The 22,340-nt window shown below is 36.8% G+C and overlaps 1 protein-coding gene across 15 annotated transcripts in view; it reads left to right on the top strand.

The window, feature by feature from the left end:
* The window catches only part of RALYL (RALY RNA binding protein like), a 707,896-nt gene that overhangs the window by 195,348 nt on the left and 490,208 nt on the right, over positions 1–22,340 (top strand). For 3 of the 15 annotated variants that reach the window (XM_077876402.1, XM_077876401.1, XM_077876400.1), the window contains exon 2: positions 15,524–15,677. The exons of the other annotated variants lie outside the window; for them this stretch is intronic. The gene's annotated coding sequence lies outside the window, so the exon portion shown is untranslated. The remainder of the gene's footprint in view (positions 1–15,523; positions 15,678–22,340) is intronic. 15 annotated transcript variants of the gene reach the window in all.

Here is a 22,340-nt window from a genome sequence, read left to right as displayed (position 1 = left end):
TTGAATTATAAATGATTTTGCCTCCAGCTGCCAACTTGAAATGCCACATATTTCACTGATCTTCATTATTTCATGTGATGTTGAACCATTTGTGGTCCTTGTGCTGCCATATGAGAAACAGCAATATTCATCAACCCTTTATGCTTCTTGAAGCAGAAGGTGTTATTTCACTTGTGAGCTCGTTTTGTAATATAAACTGATTGAACCTCTTTTATTTTTCTTTGTAACTTTAAATGATGGTAATCGGTCAGAAGTCCCCAGTGAGGGTGTTTATTCATTTTCTCTGTGGTAGTAGACCACAAGCTCAGTGAGGGTCAGCAGTAATTTTATCTTATTTACCATTATATTCTTAGCACTTAACACAATGGATGGTGAACATGAATGAATGCATTTATTTTCAATTTCTTTCTTTACTTTTTTGGATATAATTATTAATTTAAATGGCCTACCCCTGTGTTCTCATCACAGCTTGGTACTTGAGGCTGTCAGAGGAACATTAATACATGTTGCCCCCGTCAGAGGCCTTCCATTTAACTGAACTAACAGATTAAGGAATATCGATCAGCAGAAAACATTATATAATTAAGATCCTACTAGAATATTGATTGCAAAGTATAAATCATGTAGATATTCATAAAAGAGGGCCTTCCAAAGAAAAGCAGAATCGTGGAAACGATAGTTGGATGAAGCTCAGAGAAGAAGTATTTGCAATAAACAGGTTGCTTACCATATGAATGGAACAAGATATTAAGGGCTTGAGGAAGGAAAGATCATAAAGCATTGGAGGGGCTTGGAGGACCCAGGGTTCATTAAAAACGAAAAGAAGATGTTTGGGAAATTGAATGGCATTTGTTTCTAGATAATGAAGGATTCTGAAAGGCAGGTTAAGTATATTTTACTTTGGGGAGAAAAAAATAAGAATTAATGAATATTTGTGAGGAAAAGAAACAGCTAATGGTATACTGCAGTCGCTTATAAATTGGATACACTGAAATACAGTGGGAGATTGAATGAGTGAAGACCTGGATTTAGGTGGAGGTAGCAGGGATGAAGGCAAGAAGAAGATGGAGTGATTGATTTTAGATAAGTAAACAGAAAGAGGCAAACTACAACCAAGCTGTCAAATTTGGATAAAGGAATGAATTGAGGTACTCTAGTCAGAGGTAGGGAAATTGAAAGATGAAGGTTGGTTTTGACACACGAAATTTGAGATGGTAGCCAAGTAGTTAAATGGAAATGTCCCAAAGAATAAGGAAGCTACTCAGACTATATCATGTGAAATAATTTCCCTGTCCCACCTTTTCTATCAAATATACATACATGTTCACACCATTTGTTCTTTTTAATTGTGCCTGTTTCTTCTAGAACGTTTTCATCTTACAGGATTTAGTTTTCACAAACTCTCATTTTTGTAATTTATTTTATAAATGCCTAAGTACTTCAGTAGGCTAGTGCAGATATCAAGAAGAGTGAAATGTTATGCAGTCATTTTAATACAAAATTACCTATTTGAGAAAGACATAAAGTTTCCTTTCCTTTAAAATGGGGATGATAATTCTTGCCCTACCTAGCTAGGAGGGTTGTTGTAAGGATCAGAAGAGATGATGGGTATGAAAGCTCTTTGAAAACTAAAATCCTTTACAAATGCAAGCTATCATCATCGTGATTATACAGTGCCCTCTATATGAACCTGAAACAATTTTCAATTTTCATCTATCATGTCACTCTTCTAATTCCTGTAGAGCATGTCCCACAAGATTTTTATCATAGGACTCTATTTTAATCAACGACAATGCATTTTCATGAAAGCATAATATTGTTTCTATAATAGATATTCTTTGAACTCTGGATGAAGACTAATACACATTTCAAGGACCATTATACTTCTGAGAATTTTTTCCTATCTCTTTCATTTTATAGCTTCCTTTTCCCCGTATTACATGGGTGCAATAAAATGACTTCATCAGGTAAAGTATCCTATAAAAACTTAACTGTCAATCCCATCCTCTCTTCCCCTAACTTCATGTCTTCCCACTCTCTGAGTTTGGTTTTCTAATAAGCACTACCCATGGGCTTTACCCATTGGCACTGGTCCGGCCTAGTGATCAAACCAGACATTGAAGGTGTAGAAACACAATGCTGTGAGTCTCAGGATTTAGTGCAATTGGGTTTGAGGCTTGGTGCCAACCCAAAAACTGTTGTGTTGAAGAGAGTTCTGATTTTTCTTAACTTTCTCTATGTTTTTGTCTGTTTATCAAATTAGAACAGCCCCAACGCTTGCAATTCTGAAGGGCTTCTCTCTAGCTTCCTAGACCCTGGGAGGAATAGCCACATGGTTCTGGACCATTGCTTAGCTTCTGTCGTCATTCTTTGATAGCCCTTTTCTGGAATCTTCCCCATGTCCTCTCCTCATGATTGTTTCTCTTTATGTCAGAACTTGACCAAACAGTTCTAAGTTAATGAAGCCCCTTGGCCTCTCCATTGTGGCTCTGCTAGCTGTACCTGCCAGGGCCAGGTCTGCGGTGTTAGATAAACCTCAGATATCCTACGCTGCATCTGTAAGGTGGCTTGGGCATGGCCCTGAGCTTGACTGCTCACCTTCCTCATCTAAGTTTATTAGCCAGTTCCATCATGCTTCGTATCTGGGAGGGCATTCACGTCCAGAACAAGAAGCCACATTCTTCCCATCGTATCATTCTGCTGCTTCACAATATGCCCTTGTTATATTTCACCCGGATGACGTTAACTCTCCTTTTTAGAAAAGGAAACCTCCTCTCCTTTAGAAAGTTAACTCTAACTTTCTTTTTTTTTTCTTGGCACTTACATGAGAAGTGCACAAACATCCACTTAGGGAAGAGGGCACCCTGTCAGAACTGGGTCTTTTCTGATACTTGGATTAGGTCACCAAGTCACTGCAGATTTATAGTGGAAAGAGAAACACTACACTTGAGAATTTGCTATAATTGCCAGAAGCACCAAACCTGTAATTACCGTTGCCACTCTGGGAACTTCAAGTGAAGCCTCCATAGTTAGCCTTTGCCCTTAACCATCCTGATTTTCCTGCCATATTTTTCTACTTTCGCCTTTGTTAGAATTTATAGTAGAAATAGAAATTTAAGAATCCAGCTGAAGATTCCTAGAGTCGTACAAAGAATGTATTTTAAAAATTTCTTTGATGCCTAATGTGCAACAGAGTGCAGAGAAATGTAATTGGTGTCAATATAATTAGTCGATTATTTTAATAAAAGTCAGAGAGAGGGCAACCCTGGTGGCTCAGCGGTTTAGCGCTGCCTTTGGCCCAGGGCGTGATCCTGGAGTCCCGGGATCGAGTCCCACATCGGGCTCCCTGCATGGAGCTGGAGCCTGCTTCTCCCTCTGCCTGTGTCTCTGCCTCTCTCTCTCTCTCTCTCTCTTATAAATAAATAAAATCTTAAAAAAAAAAAAAAGAACAGAAAAAAACACAAAGAACTTAAAATAGGGATCCCTGGGTGGCTCAGCGGTTTGGTGCCTGCCTTCGGCCCAGAGCATGATCCTGGAGACCCAGGATCGAGTCCCACATCGGGCTCCCTGCATGGAGCCTGCTTCTCCCTCTGCCTGTGTCTCTGCCTCTCTCTCTCTGTCTGTGTCTCTCATGAATAAATAAATAAATAAAAATTTAAAAAAAAGAACTTAAAATAAATAAAATAAAAGAGAGTTGACTAACACTTTTTTTTTTTTTTTGACTAACACTTTCACTGTTTGAGCTCATGATGTAAGTAAGGCATGTAGCACTTAAAAAAAAAAAAAGACTATTTATTTGAGAGAGAGAGCATGAAAGAGGGGAAGAGGAAGAGAGAATCCCAAGTGGACTCCATGATGAGCACAGAGCCCGACTTGGGGCTTGATCTCATGACCCTGAAATCAGGATCTGTGTGAAACCAAGAGTTGGTTGCTTAACTGAGTGAGCCACCCCAGGGGCCCTAATGTAGGGCTTTCTAATTTAGCATTTCAGTGTAGCTCCACCAAGTAGGTATAATCTTTACTCCATTTAAAAAAATGTGGACCTTAATGGGCACTGCACATGAGGGGGGCACTGGAGGCTAGAGAGCTCACGGGTTTGCCTAATTCAGCAACTGAGGACTGTCACATGGCAATACCATACTCCTGAGTTCCCTGGAGAGATTCCTACCCCCTGGTGACCACTTCCTTGCTTAGATTTCTCCCTTAGCTCCACTTCGTTTTCAGAGGAAATGACAAAGGAGAGTCACAAGGCCTTTTATTAGATCCTGCCATCCGAGCACTCATTTCCCTTCTTACCTTCCTGTGCTTCATCCGCTCTGAGCCTCTTGTACAGCCATCATATCCTGTCCCTCCCTTCTACCTGGGTAACTGAGGCCTGTTTTGGGGGCCAGATCCATTGGGAAGGCTTATGTGTGGTGTGAGTTGGCCTCAGTCAACATCTTGTGCAACCTCTGTTTGAGCCATTAGTACCAACTCTGGTTGCCTTTGATTAAGCTTATGCAGGTACAGACTGCCTCTTTCGTTTTTGTTTCCTCTTTTTCTTCATCTATAAAATAAATATAATAATAGCTACCTTGTAGATTTATTGGGAGGATTAGAGGTAATGTATGTAAGTAAAGTAACTAACAGTGCCAGAGACATGGTAATAAAACTAACAATAACTCATATTTATTAAACTCATTTTCTGTGTGCCAGGTACTATGGTAGGCATTTAACGTGTATTATCTGTAATTCTTATGTAATGATTTTATTCAATGGCCTGAACTCAAAGCCAGAATAAGCAGAAAGCACTTTTACTTTTTCTCTTCAACAGTGTTATCAAATCTTATGACCCTGCAACTTGATACATGTTAGGCAGAGGCCATAGTTTCAGACTATCGGTTATAAACACAAGTTAATTTCAATAATTAACATTTATTTTCTGTCATTAAAATTTCTAAGCTATTCTTAATACAAATAAAATTCAAAATGTCTCCCTTTCCCTCAGCTGAGGCCTGACACCGGCTCTTGTCCTGCATTTCAGAATAGTGTTGGACTTGACTGGGATTTTTCTAGTCCCTCTCAGGAAGCAGTGCCTCTGTCATTGGCAGGAGCTGGCTGCATTGTGGGCTGTGCTGGTAGGCCCTTTAGAGCCCTGCCTTTCCGCCTGTGCCACCACTACCTGGGACCCCAGCTTTTGGACAAGGGATGGAAGCAGTCTAGCTCTCACCCAGAGCCAGCACACAGCCGCCAATCCCACAGCCTCCTTCTGCCCGGGTCTCCTACTTTGGCAGGTGGTTCTTCTCAGGAGATCCCATAAAGATAGCAGATTACATTCTGTGGTATACCCTGAGCTCACAGGAGGTGCAAGCATTCTTGTGTCAGGAATCAGGAGGTAGATCTGTCTGTCTGTCTGCTGTCCTCTCCGCTTGCTCTGCTTGTGTCGACTGTGCCAGTCAGCATCCTGCTTTCTCAATTCTCTGGGAGAGAAAGGGACAGGCGTCAATGTTCACAAGTGCCTCCAAAGTCCAGGTGCCACGTGTCAGCTCCCTGCAGACCTTCTTCACGGTGGTCATGCAGCAGTAGGCCTGCGCATTTGTGCAGTTCCCAAGCCTGTGATCCGAACACTGCTAGTCTTTTGTCTCAGAAGTGTCCTACTCACTACTCTGAGATCTCCTAGCGCTGGACATCTGAGATCTCATACCCTTGGACATGCATGTGGAATGTGGGTGCACGAGAGGAGATAAGCCAAAACCCCTCCCTTAGATAACGTCTCACTGCCTCCATGACTTGCCCTTAATGCACTCCATAATGCTGCTCTTGACAGGCCAGGTGAGGTGTCATGTCAGTGGCCAGTTAGGCTGCTTGTTAGGAAACCCTAGGAGAGGTAGGAGCAGCTGCTCTTCACTACCTCTTCTCTTGTTCACCATTTAGGGCTTTAGCTGAAATATTTGAAACAACAGAAAAAGCCCTGTTCCACACCTTTGTATATCTAAAGCACTCATTTACATCTGAAAAAACCATGATTCTAGAAGGCAGGTTATCTTTCCTCTGGCCACCAAACTTATTTAGTGAAAGTCCAAACCCCATTTGTATCAGGTTAGTGTAATCCCAAACTGACTGCTCTGTTCACTGTGCTGTTTACTTCAGAATGTGATTTTTCAATTGTAAATGGTTACCAAAAGGCACCTCTAAGTTGAGATAGACAGCGATGGCACTCTTTGGGATTTATTTAGATAACTTACAATGTAAAATGGAGGTTTGATGCTGTAGACGTAACAAGGGTTATCCAACTTAATTGACTCCTGTATTTGTGCTGGTAACTATTGGTAATTTCCCGCCAGTTAAAAAAATCTTTGATGGAGCTAAAGCAGTGCCTAGCTCATTGTGAGAATTCCATAAATACTTGTTAAATGAAAGACTGTAGGAATCCAAACTCAGCTCATACAACTACTCCTAGCAAATGGTGGCCAGTGTTGAGCTCTGTTGAGTGGTTTGATTGTGTAGCCCTCCCTGTTATTCATCCATCCATCATCAACCCTTATGTTCAAGGAAATGTCTTTAGCATTTTTATTGGATGACTGCATGTCATCTTACGGGCAACTAGGAGAAATACCCGGCTCTCAAAAGAAACCTGATTGTGTCAGAGTTGAAAATTTAATCAGAAAGAACCAATTTAAAAGAGCTAAGTTGTAGCAAAATCTAGAGAATTCTAACTTTGAATAGAATCCTTTCCTGCTTCACGATAGCCTCAACTTTCTTTCAGCTTTTAAGTGAAAAAATACTGGCAAATGGCCACTGAAGAATAGCGTAATACTGTACAATAGTTATTCTTTTTCCCTCAACGTTCAGATGGGAAGAAAATCTGGATAAATCTCAGGGGTGTTTTTAGGAATTTTATTTTATTTGTTTTTTATTTTTTTTATTTATTTATTTTTTGTTTGTTTTTAGGAATTTTAGAAAGTGTTCTCTCAGGTTAATTTATTAAAGATCAATTAGTAAAAATACCATTGGAAATGTTTAGTCCTTTTCTTATAGATATTATTTATTTATACAGAGACTTATTGAAGAGATGTACATATAAAATTATGTGTGAAAAACAAATATTAAAAACAGCTATAGCTATTTTATACGATCTGATATTTTTGCACTTAATACCACATATCAGACACTTAAAAATATATTTCCATATATGAGATTCTTGAAAATATAAAACTATAGTGAGAGAAAGCTCATCAGTAGTTGCATGAGAGGGAGAGGATTGACTGCAAAGGGGCACAAGAAACTTTCAGGAGTTGAAAATGTTCTATATCTTGATTGTGGTGGTGGTTACATGAATATTTTCCACTTCCCAAATGTGTCAAATAGTATACATCAAATAATATAGTGGGCGAATCTTTTGTATCTACATTATTGTTCAATAAACCCGGGGAAGAGAAAAAGAAAAAAAAATCTTTATTATTGAATTTAAATTTTCATTTTTATTTATTTTTCTGATAAGTTGAATAGGACCATGGTAAATATTCTACTTTAATTATGTTCTCCATGGCATAATAAAATGTTAAGTTTCAAATGATCTTAAACACCATTTAGTGTAATCCTTCCTTCCTTCATTCACTCTTCACTCTTCATTCATTCTTCACTTAGTGGCTTGTTGCTGGATACATTAAGTCAAGGCATAATCCTTGCCTTGGGGAAGTGTATTAGTTCTTATCTATTACTGTGTAACAAATTGCCCCCAAATTTAGTAACTTAAAACAACACACATTTATCACATCACAGTTTCCGTGAGTCAGAAATCCAGACACGGCTTATCTGGGTCTTCTGTTTTAAAATGTCTTACAAGGCTGCAATCACAATGTCAACCAGGCCTGGGATCTCTCATCTAAAAGCTCAACTGGTAAAAGGTGTGCTTCCTAACTCACTAACGTGGCTGTTGGCCGAATACAGTACATGGAGTGCTGTTCACCTCGGCCTCAGTTACGTGCTGGCTGCTGCTGGAAAGCTGCTCTCATTTCCTTGTCAAGTGACCCCTTCCAATATGACCCCTTCATCAATGAGTGCAGACTGAGAAGATAATAGAGTCAGCTTGGAAGATAAAGTCACAACCTTTTAGAACTCAAACACAGAAATGATATCCCCTCAACATGGTCACATACCCTTGGTTAGAGAGAAGTTATTTGGGGCACCTGGATGGTTAGTGGTTGAGCATCTGCCTTCGGCTCAAGGAGTGATCCCAGGGTCCTGGAATCAAGTCCAGCATCAGGCTCCCAACAGGGGAGCCTTCTCCTTCTGCCTCTGTCTCTGCCTCTGTGTGTCTCTCATGAATAAATACACAAAATCTTAACAACAACAAAAAAAAAAAAAAAAAAAGAAAGAAGAGAAAGAAAGAATTTACTCATTAGAATTAACAAGGACATCGATCCCAGGAGGCAGGTATCATTGTCAGACATTTTAAAAACTGTTTCCCACAGGAGCCTCGTTGATTCAACTATTGGGCTTAATCCATCAAGGAATCACTCAGCAGGTGCTTTAATTCTTTTTATTTTACAGAAAAGTACATACATAAGAGTGTGGCTTATTTATTTAACTTCTGGTTCTATGACTTACTAGTCAGAGAGCTGGAAATTTATTAAACATTTATTAAAAATTAGTTCCCTCACCATAAAATGGTATATGCATGATGATCAAGTCACTGTGAAAATTAAACACAATAATGAAAGTAAAGTTCTGAGCATGGTATCTGGCAAATAGCAAGCATTCAATAAAGGTTAACTATATTTTTTCTATTATCCTTGTACAAACCTTATTCCTGACCTGAAATCTACATCTCTGAAACTTCTTCCTTGTTGAATTTAGGTGAAAAACTTGGGGCTTACTAATCAAGTCATATTCACTTCCAAACGCTAGCCCTGCCTTTAATTTACATTGAAAGACAATGCACGTGCTCCCTTTGTATTATCTCCTCCCCTGCATGTTCCAAGCTTCTGTTTCCAGAAATGTTCCCTGCATAACATGATTGCAAGGCCTCCAAAGCATGTATTCTGGATACACTTGCTAGGTTATAAATCATCACACAAACCTGAATAACCATAAAACAAGTCAATCAACCAGAAAAAATTTTTTCCACTGAAGATAATCCATAGATACTATTCTTACCTCAAGTTAATTCATAAGCATCCTGACCTAGGATCTAATCTAGATGCGTATAACCAGATCAAACATCTTTCTCAAGGCTTGCTGAGTTTGTGAACAGTTAGTATAGTTTTTGCAAAAATTAATAACAAAGCATAAGGGAAGTATTTTAATTGATAAATAACAAATCTATGTACAGCAAAGCAATAACTAAATAAAAGGAATATATTTACAACAAAAAATACATTAAATGATAAATAACAAAGCTATGTACAACAAAGCAATAACTAAATAAAAGGAATATATTTACAACAAACAAATACATTTACTTCTTAAACTGCTTAGGTAACTTCCAAATTAAGACATGATCCTATTAAGAATTCAATATTTATTTTAGAAGCAAGAGCATTTTAGCAAGTGACCTATAAATTAAGTTAGTATCTTTAAGTACGATGTTACATATCAATTGTATTTCAATAAAAAAATTAAAAGGGAAAAGATTAATACGCTTAAACTTAACATCCCTGAGAAAAGGTGTCTGAAGTAACATTCTTGCAGTAATTAATTTTAAGTGTTTCACCATTGATATTTGTCATTCTTGGAGTTTTTATTTCATAATCAGCTTCAAAAAGGGAAGATAATGCATTTAAATAAAATAATTTATCCTCATATGAATGTTCTCTATAAATAGATTCTACCTTAGGATACAACATGCAGTTTTAGCTTCATTGATGTTTATAAGGAATATTGGTGATCATGTTAATATTGTTAAACATTTTTTTTTTAATTTATTTATTTACGATAGTCACAGAGAGAGAGAGAGAGAGGCAGAGACACAGGCAGAGAGAGAAGCAGGCTCCATGCACCGGGAGCCTGACGTGGGATTCGATCCCGGGTCTCCAGGATCGCGCCCTGAGCCAAAGGCAGGCGCCAAACGGCTGCGCCACCCAGGGATCCCTAATATTGTTAATATGTTAAATGTTATTCAACAAAACTGATAAAATGTCATTATTTGAATTTCTGATGTAAAGAAAAATGCAGGTGCTGCTGATGAATTATTTCATTTATAGATTAAATTTAAGTTTTTTTAAGAATTATATTGACATTTCTTCAAAAAGAAAGCAAATATAAATACTTGGTCATAGGAATCCTCAAGTATTTTCAGCTTCAAATCCCAAGTAATTGAAAATAACTCCAAAAATTTGTTGATAAAATACATAGAAAAATTTATTTATTTATTATTTATTTATTTATTTTTATTAAATATTTTATTTATTCATGATAGACATATATATATAGAGAGAGAGGCAGAGACACAGGCAGAGGGAGAAGCAGGCTCCATGCATCGGGAGCCCGATGTGGGATTCGATCCCAGGACTCCAGGATCGCGCCCTGGGGCCAAAGGCAGGCGCCAAATCGCTGAGCCACCCAGGGATCCCTTGAAAATTATATTTTTCAATGTTTTTATTCTACCTTTTTGTTGGAAATGCAGCAGTGATTGCAGTGGAAATAAGATATGACAACAAAGACAGAAACAAAGAATGCATAAAGCTTAATTTCCATGGGCATGGTCATTAAATAAATACTGGTATTCCAATAGAAAAAGTGGGCTTATGATAACAGTCAATAAGAATGCATTAAATGGGGACAGTGGTTGTGGGTTATGATTTTTATTTTCTTCAATGATGCTGAATGCTTTGCCAGAAACATGTATTGCTTTAACAAGCAGAATTGAATAATGTTGATCTTTCCATTAAAAATATATTTTTTGCTAAATCTGTGAACCAAAATAAAAATGAACTTAATTTCATTATGTTTCTTAAGGAGAATAATTAGAAAATGCTATCATTTTTTTAAAAGTAGTACTTTCTATTTTCTTTGTGTACTTCTAAGAATTGTTCACTTAGGGAAAAATAAATAAATAAATTTAAAATAAATTAATTAAATTAAGATAGATTTATTTATTAAATTAAAATAAAATTTTTTATTTAAATTTAATCACCAGAAGCCCTGTTGAGAGATATCTGCCTTGGCTTGGGCAAATGTTTCTTTTTTTAAAAAGATTTTATTTATTTATTTGACAGAGAGAGAGCAAAAGCAGAGGGAGCAGCAGGCTTACTGCTGAGCAGAGAGCCAGACACAAGGCTTGCTCTCAGGACCCTGGGATCATGACCTGAGCCAAAGGCAGGCACTTAACCACCAAGCCACCCAGGGGCCCCAGGGAAAAATGTATTTAGACCTACTTTTTTCTTTTTGTGAAAATCCTTTGTATGTAATGGTGAATTATCAAAGAAAGTATATTTTGTTATTAAGTCATTAAAATTCAAAGTCAAAATATTTGTAGATTTATCTTCAGTAATTAAGCATCGTATTTATATTTGGTGAAGATTTCATTATAGCATATTGATAAACATTGTATACTTATAACTATAAGAAAAAAATCTGAGCAAGCTGTTAAATGCTTTTGTTTGGTGACACATTTTATTCAAAGAATAAGAAATAATCTCTTTCTCTGCAATTCAATTTTAGGGGTCACTTTTTAGACTTGCATTAATATTGAGCACTGATAAAGGTGGAGATTTTTGCTCTAAGTACCTTCATTATCTTATTGCTAAGTCATCTGACTCATGTTAAATGAAATATATAAAGAATCATGAAGTACCAAAACTATATTCCTGTACTTTGCTTTCAATTTCAATTTCATGCCTATTTTGATGAAACTGTGAAAGTAAGTAGAGTTAAATAATTATTAAAATCACCATTAGACCATTTGTAAGCTATCATTTTCAAAAAGGACACTCATGAATATTACTGTGCTAGTTAAAATCTAACAACTTAAAACTACTCAATAATTATAGATTATCTATGCCTTGTTTATTTATTTATTTATTATTCATTCATTCTTTTTCCTTTTGTGTGGATAAACTATACCTGAAATTTATTATTCAATTTTGTATGATGACTTCTTTTAGAAAACACTGTCATGTATTTGAAATGAAGCTTGTCTAAAAAAGCATTTATATAGATCTTAGAAAAAAAGTGTTTTAAGGACTTCAAGTAATCTCTACACCCAACATGAGGCTTGAACTTAAAACCCCAAGATCAAGCATCTCATGCTCTACCAATTGAGCCAGCCTGGCACCCCTAATCCCTAGTTCTTAGAAATTGATCGAATCTTAGGTCTGCATTTAATATATCAACCAGCAATGTTATTTTGCTTTAAAAGTCTGGAAAAATAGGGATCCCTGGGTGGTGCAGCGGTTTGGCGCCTGCCTTTGGCCCAGGGCACGATCCTGGAGACCCGAGATCGAATCCCACGTCGGGCTCCCGGTGCATGGAGCCTGCTTCTCCCTCTGCCTATGTCTCTGCCTCTCTCTCTCTCTCTCTCACTCTCTCTCTCTCTCTCTGTGTGTGTGACTATCATAAATAAATAAAAATTTAAAAAAAAAGTCTGGAAAAATAAAATAGATTTTTGCCTTTTAACATATAACCATCTGAAATAGTTTCATTCATTCACTCGTTCATTTTTTAGTCCATTCAATAAACATTAAACATAACTGGGGATCCAAGCACTTGCAGACCAGAAGGGGAAATAATAGGCAGATGCGAGTACACACATACAAAGAATGAAAATTGCTTTGATATAGATATTTTGATATTACCTATATTTAAAATGCCTAGTTTTCTCTCTCTCTCTCTCTCTCTCTCTTTATTGAAAAAATATAACTGAACCTCAGTGTTACCTTAGTTTCAGGTGTACATGTAGTGATTTGACAACTCTATATGTTATGCTGTGCTCACCACAAGTGTAGCTCCATCTGTCAGCGCACAACACTATTAGAGTCCCACTGACGCTATTCCCTGGGCTGGACCTTTCATCCTCATCACTTACTGATTTCATTACTGGAAATCTGTATCTGCCACTCCCCTTCATCCATTTTGCCCATTCCCCCACTCACCACCCCTTTGGCCATCATCTATTTGTTCTCTTTATTTATAGGTCTGTCTGTTTTATTTTATTTTTTTAGATTCCACATATACAGAAAATCATATATTTGTTTTTTTGTGTGTGTCTGCCTTACTTAACTTAGCATAATATTCTTTAGGTACTTCCATATTGTTGCAAATGGCAAGATGTCCTTCTTTTTTTATGACTGATATGTCATTGTGTCTATATGCCACATTTTCTTTATCCCTTTATCTGTGGATGGACATTTAGGTTGCTTCTTTATGTTAGCTATTGTAAATAATGCTGCAATAAACATAGCGGTGCATATACCTTTAGAATTAGTGTTTTAATTTTTTTTAGTACTTAGTTGTGGAATTACTGAATCATATGGTATTTCTATTTTTAACTTTTTGAAGACAGTGAATGTCCCAGTATACATTCTTACCATCACAAGCGTTCCTTTTTCTCCACATCTTTCTTATCTTTTTGATACTAGCCAAGTCTGACTGTTATAAGTGATATATCATTGAGGTTTTGATTTGCATCCATTATTCTTTATTAACAGAGAATAGCAACTCAGAAACTTACATACAGTTATTATATGTATTTTTAAAGTTTGTCAGTAAGCTTTTTAGAGTTTTATGAAACATCATTTAAAAACTATCACTTAGAAAAAAATTGGTCCTGTTAGGATTACTGAGACTGTCTTCTGTTTTTGTCTATAATCAAGCCATATGAGGCCTATTATCTAATATGTAAATTTATTTCCTTTAAGCATTTACCTTACAGCACCCAAAGATGTCTACCTCCTAGTCCCCAGCACCTGTGAATAGGTTACTTGGCTTGGCAGAGGGACTTTGCTGATGTGATTAAGGATCTGGAAATGACAGTCCCAGATTATCCAGTTGGGCCCCGTGTAATCACAAGGTTCTTATGAGAGGGAAGGAAGATCAAAGGTGGAAGATGGGATGCAGAAGCAGAGGTTGGAATGATATACTTTGAAAATGGAGGAAGGGGCTCCAGCCAGGGAATGTGGACAGCCTCTCCAGGATGTAAAAGGCAAGGAACAGAATTGTCCTCAGAGCCTCCGGAGGGAATGCAGTACTGTCTGTACCTCAATTTTAGCCCCCAGAAGACTTGACTTGGGCTTCTGATCCCCAGAATTGTAGAGAATAAATTTGTGGGTATTTAAAAAGATTTTATTTATTTATTTATTTGAGAGAGAGAGAGAGAGAGAGCACATGCACAAGAACAGGGGTTGGGGAAGAGAGAGAAGCAGACTCACCACTGAGCAAGAAGCTTGACATGGGACTCAATCCTAGGACCCTGAGATCATGACCTGAACCAAAAGCAGGTGCTTAATGAGCCACCAGACGCCCCTAAATGTGTATTGTTTTAAGTTACCCAGTTTGTGATGATTTGTTACATAGCAATAGGAGACTAATGAAAACCTACATAGCAGTAACCCTGCAAATGGCCCCCTTTAAAAAAAAATTTAATAAAAATCGTAGGTTCATTCACCAGATGAATCATTGAAGGGATGCTTATTTATTAGAGCAGAATGTGAAACCTTTTTTTTATTTCCAGGGAAACATAGGTAGGATAGCTGCAAATTCTACCCATCAAGTCAAATAAGTCTTCAAGGGTGGCAAAGCCACATAAAAACAGGTGCTGGTGTAGCCTAGGCCAGAGCCACTACATTTACTGATTTTCATACTTTCTTTTTAATGGAGACTCCAGATACCAGTGGAATTTTAAGAAACAACATAAAAGTAAAATATTTGAATGTGAAAACTTTAGATGCTTCCTTGACTGTCACACATTCCAAGAGAGCCTCTCCTGGTAATAATCTGTGTGGTGCTGTTACTCTTATCAATTGCAGACAAGCAGAAAGCTGAGCCCTTTATTGCTCCTTCTGTTTTCTGGAAGTATTTGGTATTAGACTGACGATAGTCTGTTTTACAGGGGAGGGGAAAAAGCTGTAATAACTTCTATGCCATTATTTTTGAAACTCTAGAGTTCATTAAAACTCTCTTTGGCTTTCTTCACTGCCATCTTTCTTCCTTCTTATGAATTATTCAAGGCAGATTTCAGTTGAGGTAAATAGTTTGATTTGAAGGTTTTTGTATCTGGATTTAGATGCAACAAGAAGTGTTAAATGCTCAGAATTTTAAGTGTACGGAATGGCACAGACTCAGCTATTAAGATGGAAGACATTTGCTGTTAACGCTCTGGGGCTGCTGTTTGCGACTTCAGCTTGGTACTATTTGTCATTCTGAAGTAGGTAGGCATTATGATGCCTGTGGTATAAATCAGACTTTACAGAATGCTTGGTCCCCAAGCACTTTGAACATTCTAATCCACTTCTCAGTTTACAGAACATGTTTTGATTTTACAAGGTAAAGTTTCCCTTTTTTATTTAACCTTGCCAATGCATTATTAATCTCTATTATTTTTCAGGTAATATATACCAAACAACAAACAAAAAAAAACACACATTAGCCTGCATGTTTCTCTTGGATAAAATGAGGTTGTAAGTTTTGAGTTCTTCTTTCAACAAATAATGTGAAAGCTAAGAGGACCTAGGAAACATTTCATTTTTATATAACTCAAGGTAAGCCTGATTTTTTCTTTCATAGTAGTCATCTCTTCCTTGGATTCTGTGTCTTATTTTTAACTTTTAAACACTTAGCTCGTGGAGTTTACATACCTGAAAAACTGATATATGGAACACATGGCTGGAAACTACATTGCTTTGGAAATAATGGGCAGAATTGGTTGAGTGCAACGTAGCACATTTAAAAACCAATCCAAGGAAATCTTATTATAGTTCTGTCATCTGCTAAAATTCACTTCTCTAATGTCAGTTTCTGTTAAAGCAGTCTACATAAAATTATGTTCATGAAATTATGTCCAGGTGGTACTGCTTTTAGGCAAAGTGTTTTATTCACATACTCTGCTCTAACATTATTTTTTTTTAGCAGCAGGAGTTCCATTTAGTAAAGAAGGATAAGAACTAATATTTAATAATTACTGTGTGCTAGAGTGTGTGCTAGGTACTTTACATGAATCATCCATGGGAATGCTCACAGTAACCCTATGATAGAGTTTTTGTAGCATCCCATCCTATAGCTAGAAAGTTACTTGCAGAGCACAGTCTTGAATCAGTCTGTCTGACATCAAAGTCCATGCTCTTCAGTACTCGGCTAGTGATTACAAATTGAAAAGTGTAAGAACATAGATTTATGAAGTTACCCAGTATAATGAACGAATTTAAATCCATTTACATTAAAAATATACACTGGACTGGACAGCTTTAACGTGTTTGTGGACTGTTTTCAGCTTTCAGCCTCTGGTTTCAAACTCTACAGAAAGCTACACTGCTTTCAAAGGCATTAGTTTATGTGCATAATTATTGTTTTATTCATTTCAATTTATTCAGGTTTTATCAGAGACTGTAAGTGTGCAGAGGACAGAACTACAGTGTCATAATTACTCTTACGTGCCAGATACCTACCCATTAACCCAGTAATGTGGTCTGTCTGGTGTCAGGACAAAGAAGGAGCTTCCTGTCTGAGTCTGAGGGAGATACAGAAATAAGAATGTTCAGACTCAAAAGTCAAGGGGAAAGTTGAGTTCTGAGGAGGGACATAAACTGAAGGGGCCAGAAAAATGTATTAAGATCCAGCCTACAGCACCAGTGGTCTTATGGCTATGAATATGAGAGAGATGGCAGCTGCTGAAGGGAGCTAGGCAATACTTCCACACCAGCCTTGTATTTGGTCTGCGATTGTACAAGACATATTTTAAAGCAGACTTAGGTCATTTTTAAGGAGTGTGGGATGAAGTGTATGCCAGTACTACACATAAAACTTTTTTTTAAATTTATCCATGAGAGAGAGGCAGAGACACAGGCAGAGGGAGAATCAGGCTCCACACGGGGAACCCCATGTGGGACTCGATCCTGGGACCCCAGGACCACGCCCCGAGCCAAAGGCAGATGCTCAACCACCAAGCTACCCAGGCATCCCTCCATATAGAACTTAAAGATAAACAAAATGTTTAAACCCTGTAAGAAAAAGCTATGGAGGTACCATTGATTTAAGTTCTCTGAAGGGATTTTCATTCTTTAAATGTTAACTAACGGAGAAGGGTGAGAAAATATTTACTATTTGTCTGATTGTTTAAGGAAATCTATTTTCATGAATTAGTAAAATTCTTCTGGATATATGCAATTAAGCTATTCCTTCTCAAAAATCTGTAATAGCTCATCTTAGTTATAAGAGCCATCCTTTAATTTGATAAGTTATTTAAGTTCTCTGATCCTTAATTTTCATGAAGTCGGGTGTGTGACTTTTAAACTTCTTTCCAGTGGATATGCAGATAAAATATGAAACTTGCTAATCACTGAGATTGTGTGCTTAATCAAAACCCTGTCATCTCTAAAATTAAACAGGTCAACAGTCAGTTATGACTTTATTCCTTTATTACTTGGTAACCCTTCCTTTTCCTTCCTTCCTTCCTTCCTTCCTTCCTTCCTTCCTTCCTTCCTTCCTCCCTCCCTCCCTCCCTCCCTCCCTCCCTCCCTCCCTTCCCTCCCTCCCTCCCTCCCTCCCTCCTTCCTTCCTTCCTTCCCTCCCTCCCTCTCTCCCTCCCTCCTTCCCTCCCTCCTTCCTTCCTTCCTTCCTTCCCTCCCTCCCTCCTTCCTTCCTTCCCTCCCTCCCTCCCTCCTTCCTTCCTTCCTTCCTTCCTTCCTTCCTTCCTTCCTTCCTTCCTTCCTTCCTTCCATCTTTCCATTTTATTACCTTCTATTGGTAAATGAACTTCATAGATTTCCTGACTCAGTGGTTGCGTATAGGGAAGGCTTACTCACCACCAGGGGTATTTGAAAACCTAAGAGGGAATTCTGGGTTTTCTCCAAAACTAAAAGAATAAAGGGGACCGTGTCTCTAGTGTTTAGTAGCTGGAGACCAGGGATATTGTTAACCATCTTGTTGTAGATGGGGAAAAATTCTCATGTCAAAGGTCAGTTGCATCCTTTTTGATAAATATTGTAATGGATCATGTCCTTGAAGTTTGAAAAACACTGTAATAAAACTAACTTCTTTTCCGATTAAGATTTTCATTTTTTTAAAATTTTAATTCCAGAGTAGTTAACATACAGTGGGATTTTAGGATTTTCATTCTTGGTTTGCTCATGTGCTTTCTACCTTAAGTACCTCTCCCAAATACCCTGTCGAAATCCTGTTTGTTTTTTACGGCTCAGCTCAGATCTCTTCTCTTTTTTTGAAGTCACTTTGTAAATTTCTCACTTTACTCTAACCTCAGAGATCTTCCTACTTCTTGATGGCCTTTATGTAATCTCTCTCTTGAACGCAAGTTTGAATAATCTCAAAGCCATAGGCAACTTGAGAAAAATGTTGCTCACTTTTTCATTTCTGCTTTCCATATCAGATTTGGCAAAGGACCTTGAAAAGAGTCAGAGATAAGGTTTTGTTTTGTTTTATTTATATTGAAGTGATGCTCCTATAGAGAAATAGACAATAAATATTGAAATAAGAATGATTTATCCTCACCCACCAAGACATCACCACGATAAACATGCTTTGAGATAAACTAGTCTGAGATTGCAACCTAACCTTATTCATTTATGATTAATTCACTTTAGGAGCTCCTGTGAAACCTATTCTTCTTTTTTTAGGAGCTCCTGTGAAACCTATTCTTCTTTTTTTTGAAACCTATTCTTTAATATCCTTTATGATTGAATGTGTCTTGAATACATGACTTAAATTTCAGTATATAGACTACCCAATAGCAATAGAGATTTTTCTAGAAATAAAGGTAGCTTTCAGGACTTCTCTATTTTTTTTTAAATTTATAATTAACTGCATACCAGTTGTCTGAAACAAGATCAGGTATCATTGGTCCACTGCCATAGTTCAAACACAATGAAGAGATCAACATTATCCTGCATCCTGATGACCTCTGCTTTAAGGGACTGGAAGTACTTGACTCCTGCTAGATGTTGGTTCTAAAAGTAGCTGCTGCCAATATCATTTCTAGAACTTAACTTTTGAAACCTACATGCACTTTAAGGTTTTCAACTCATCTCACAAGATTCATATTTCCTTTGGGCTATAGTTTTAAAGATAGATAGCTTTTGATGTTAATGTTTTAATAAAAATAGAATTGTTACTTTGAACATACTAGTCTATTTTTGTGGAATATTGTTTGAAACCATGATATGGGTAAAACTATTGTAAATTTTAGTTTAATGATCCACGTGGGTTTTCGTTCTTGTAATGATGATAAGCTAGAAAAAAGATGCAAGAGAATTACAGGTTTTTATTAAATGTGAAGGAAGCAAGATGATTCCATGCCGTTTAGTGCCTAAAAGAAAAGAGAAAAAAATATGAAAAGTTCAGGTAGCTATATACCATCTGTTTTATTCTAAATTTGGTCCACAGTGTATTGTTTAAGTAAGGACTATCAGGTACAGGTTAATGTACCTTTAGAACATTGGTTTCTGTGCATTCTTAAATGGCTACACAAATAGTATCAAGTTGAATAGCTGAATTAACACTTCTGGGATTCTGTATGAATATTTAAGTGTTATGTATGTATGTGTTGTCTAGGTGCTTATTATTTCTTCTTTCCAGTTAGAGTATGAATTTCTAGGATTTAGGAAGTCCAGTTGCATTTCCTCTGTGACCTTGGGTTATACACCCATTCTGAAAATCACTTTGGTAATATGAAGTCATGGGTGGTGGTGGTTGTGATGATAAAGGTGGGGATGGTAATGATAATAAATGAAAAAAAAATCCCCTTACCTTTTTCTTGGTATACTAAGTAACATTTGGGAATATCATATTAGGTAAATATATTCAAATATATTCGGGATCAGAAAGTGCTGGGTAAGTGGAAAATAAAGAGGTGGCATTTCTGGACATTTTCTTTTGATATAATATCACCATTTTGAATAAACCATTTACGCAAACATATGCATACAACCTCTTACCCAGGAACATCAAAACTGAATATTTAAATTAAGTTTATGTAATCAGGAAACATTTCAACTACCTTGAGCCTAAGAGTCTAAGGCATGTTGAAATAAATAAAATACCAGTGCTTTCTAGAAGCATTATAGAACCTCATATATTCAGCATTTGCTGGAATTTGTCCTTTGTGGCATTGAAAGGAGATGATGGGTGATTATACTGTCAAAGCTTCTAGTTCTCAAATATAATCTTCAAAGGAGTGCTGGGGCAGACATAGATTAATTCTAATAGACTTTAGAAGACCTTGGAATATCCAAAAACAGAGAAGAAAACTTGCATAATAACACAGGAACATTGTCGCTATTGTTGTTCCTTCTCCCTCCTCCCTTCCTACCTCACTCGTGTGTGTGTGTGTGTGTGTGTGTGTGCAGACACACATATGTGCTTTAATGTATACATAGGTAATAGAAAAATCATCTTCCACACTATTACTTATATCTGTTTTCCTTGAATGTTATTAATATATATATCAAACTTTATTTTATTCTCTGTTTTAAGTTTTGAAAGCTTCCTCCAACACTTTGCTTTACAAAAAAAAAAAAAAAAAAAGCTTTATTGGGATAGAATTCACATATCCAGGTCACTTATTTCAGGGATCCCGGGTGGCTCAGTTGATTAAACGGTCAATTCTTGATTTCAGCGTAGGCCATGATTTCAGGGTCCTTGGATCTAGTCCTGCACTGGACTCTGTGCTCAGTGGGGAATCTGCTTGAGGATTTCTGTCCCTCTCCTCTGCCCCTTCTCCTGCTCATTCTCTTTCTCTCTCAAATAAATAAATCTTTAAGAAATAAATAAATAAATAAATAAAATATAAAATTCCGTGTTTTTAGGATTTCAGAGTTGGACCTTTATCAACTATCGTCAGATTTATGCCATTTTAATTACCCTAAAAAAGAAATTCTGCACCCCTTCCAGTATCCCCCAGGCATCACCAACCCCCATCTGTCTTCACCCCACACAACTATTCTACAATGTCTATAGAGTTGTCTTTTCTAGACATTTCATAAAAATGGAATCATATAATATGTTGTCCTTTGTACTGGCTTTTTACTTAACATAACATTTTAATGTTATGCATGTTGTAGCATGTATCAGACCTTCATTTCTCTTTATTGCCAAACACTGAATTTATTGCTAAATTCTGTGGATATATTATTATATTTTATTGATCCATTAACCAATTGATGGATACCTGAATTATTTTCATCTTCTGGCTACTATATATAATGCTGCCGTAAACATTTATATATGGATTTTCACGTGAACATATGTTTTTTATTATTTGATGTATATTTAGAGGTAGAGTTGCTGGATAGCATGGGAACTCTGTTTAGCTTTATGAAGGAATTTCCAGTCTGTTTTTCAGATAGTCTGCACCTTTTTACATTTTCACTAGCAGTGTATGAGGGTTCTAATTTCTCCATATCCTTAATAATACGTGTTATCTTTTTTGTTATAGTCATCCTAGTAGATCTGTAGTGGTATCTCATTGTGGCTATAATTTGTATCTCCTGACATCTTTTTATGTTTATTGGCCATTTACTTAGCTTCTTTGGAGAAATGTTTATTTAGATCCTTTGGCCACTTTAAACAAAATTAATTTTGATGAAATATATATAAAATTAAATTTGCCATCTTAACCATTTTTAAGTGTACAGTTCAGTGGCGTTAAGTATATTTACATTGCTGTACAAAAAGATCTCCAAAACTTTTTGTCTTTCATTTTTTTTTATTTATTTATTTATTTATTTTTTATTGGTGTTCTAATATCAGAAAGGGAGACAGAACGTAAAGACTGCTAACTCTGGGAAACGAACTTTTTGTCTTTCAAAACTGCATATCTGTCTGCATTAAATAACAACTGACTTCTCCCACTTGACAGTCTGGTCTTTGGCAACCACCATTCCACTTTCTATTTCTATGAAGATGACTACTTTAGATTCCTCATATAAGTGGACTCACACAGTATGTATCTCTTTTTGTGACTGGCTTGTTTGACCTAGCATAATCTCCTAAGGTTCACCCTGGTTGTAGTATGTTGTGGTGCATCCTTCCCTTGTAAGACTGAGTGGTGTTCTATCTTGTTTTTACCGCATTGTTTTAGCTGTTCATCTTTTGATGAAGATCTAGTTTGCTTCCATTTCTTGGCTCTTGTGAATAGTGCTTCGGTAAACATGGGTATGTAAATATCTACTCAAGGCTTCATTTTCAGTTCTTTT

This window comes from Canis aureus, chromosome 28 (genome assembly GCF_053574225.1).
Source record: "Canis aureus isolate CA01 chromosome 28, VMU_Caureus_v.1.0, whole genome shotgun sequence".
NCBI lineage: Eukaryota > Metazoa > Chordata > Mammalia > Carnivora > Canidae > Canis > Canis aureus.
This window is presented reverse-complemented; position numbering and strand designations above follow the sequence as displayed.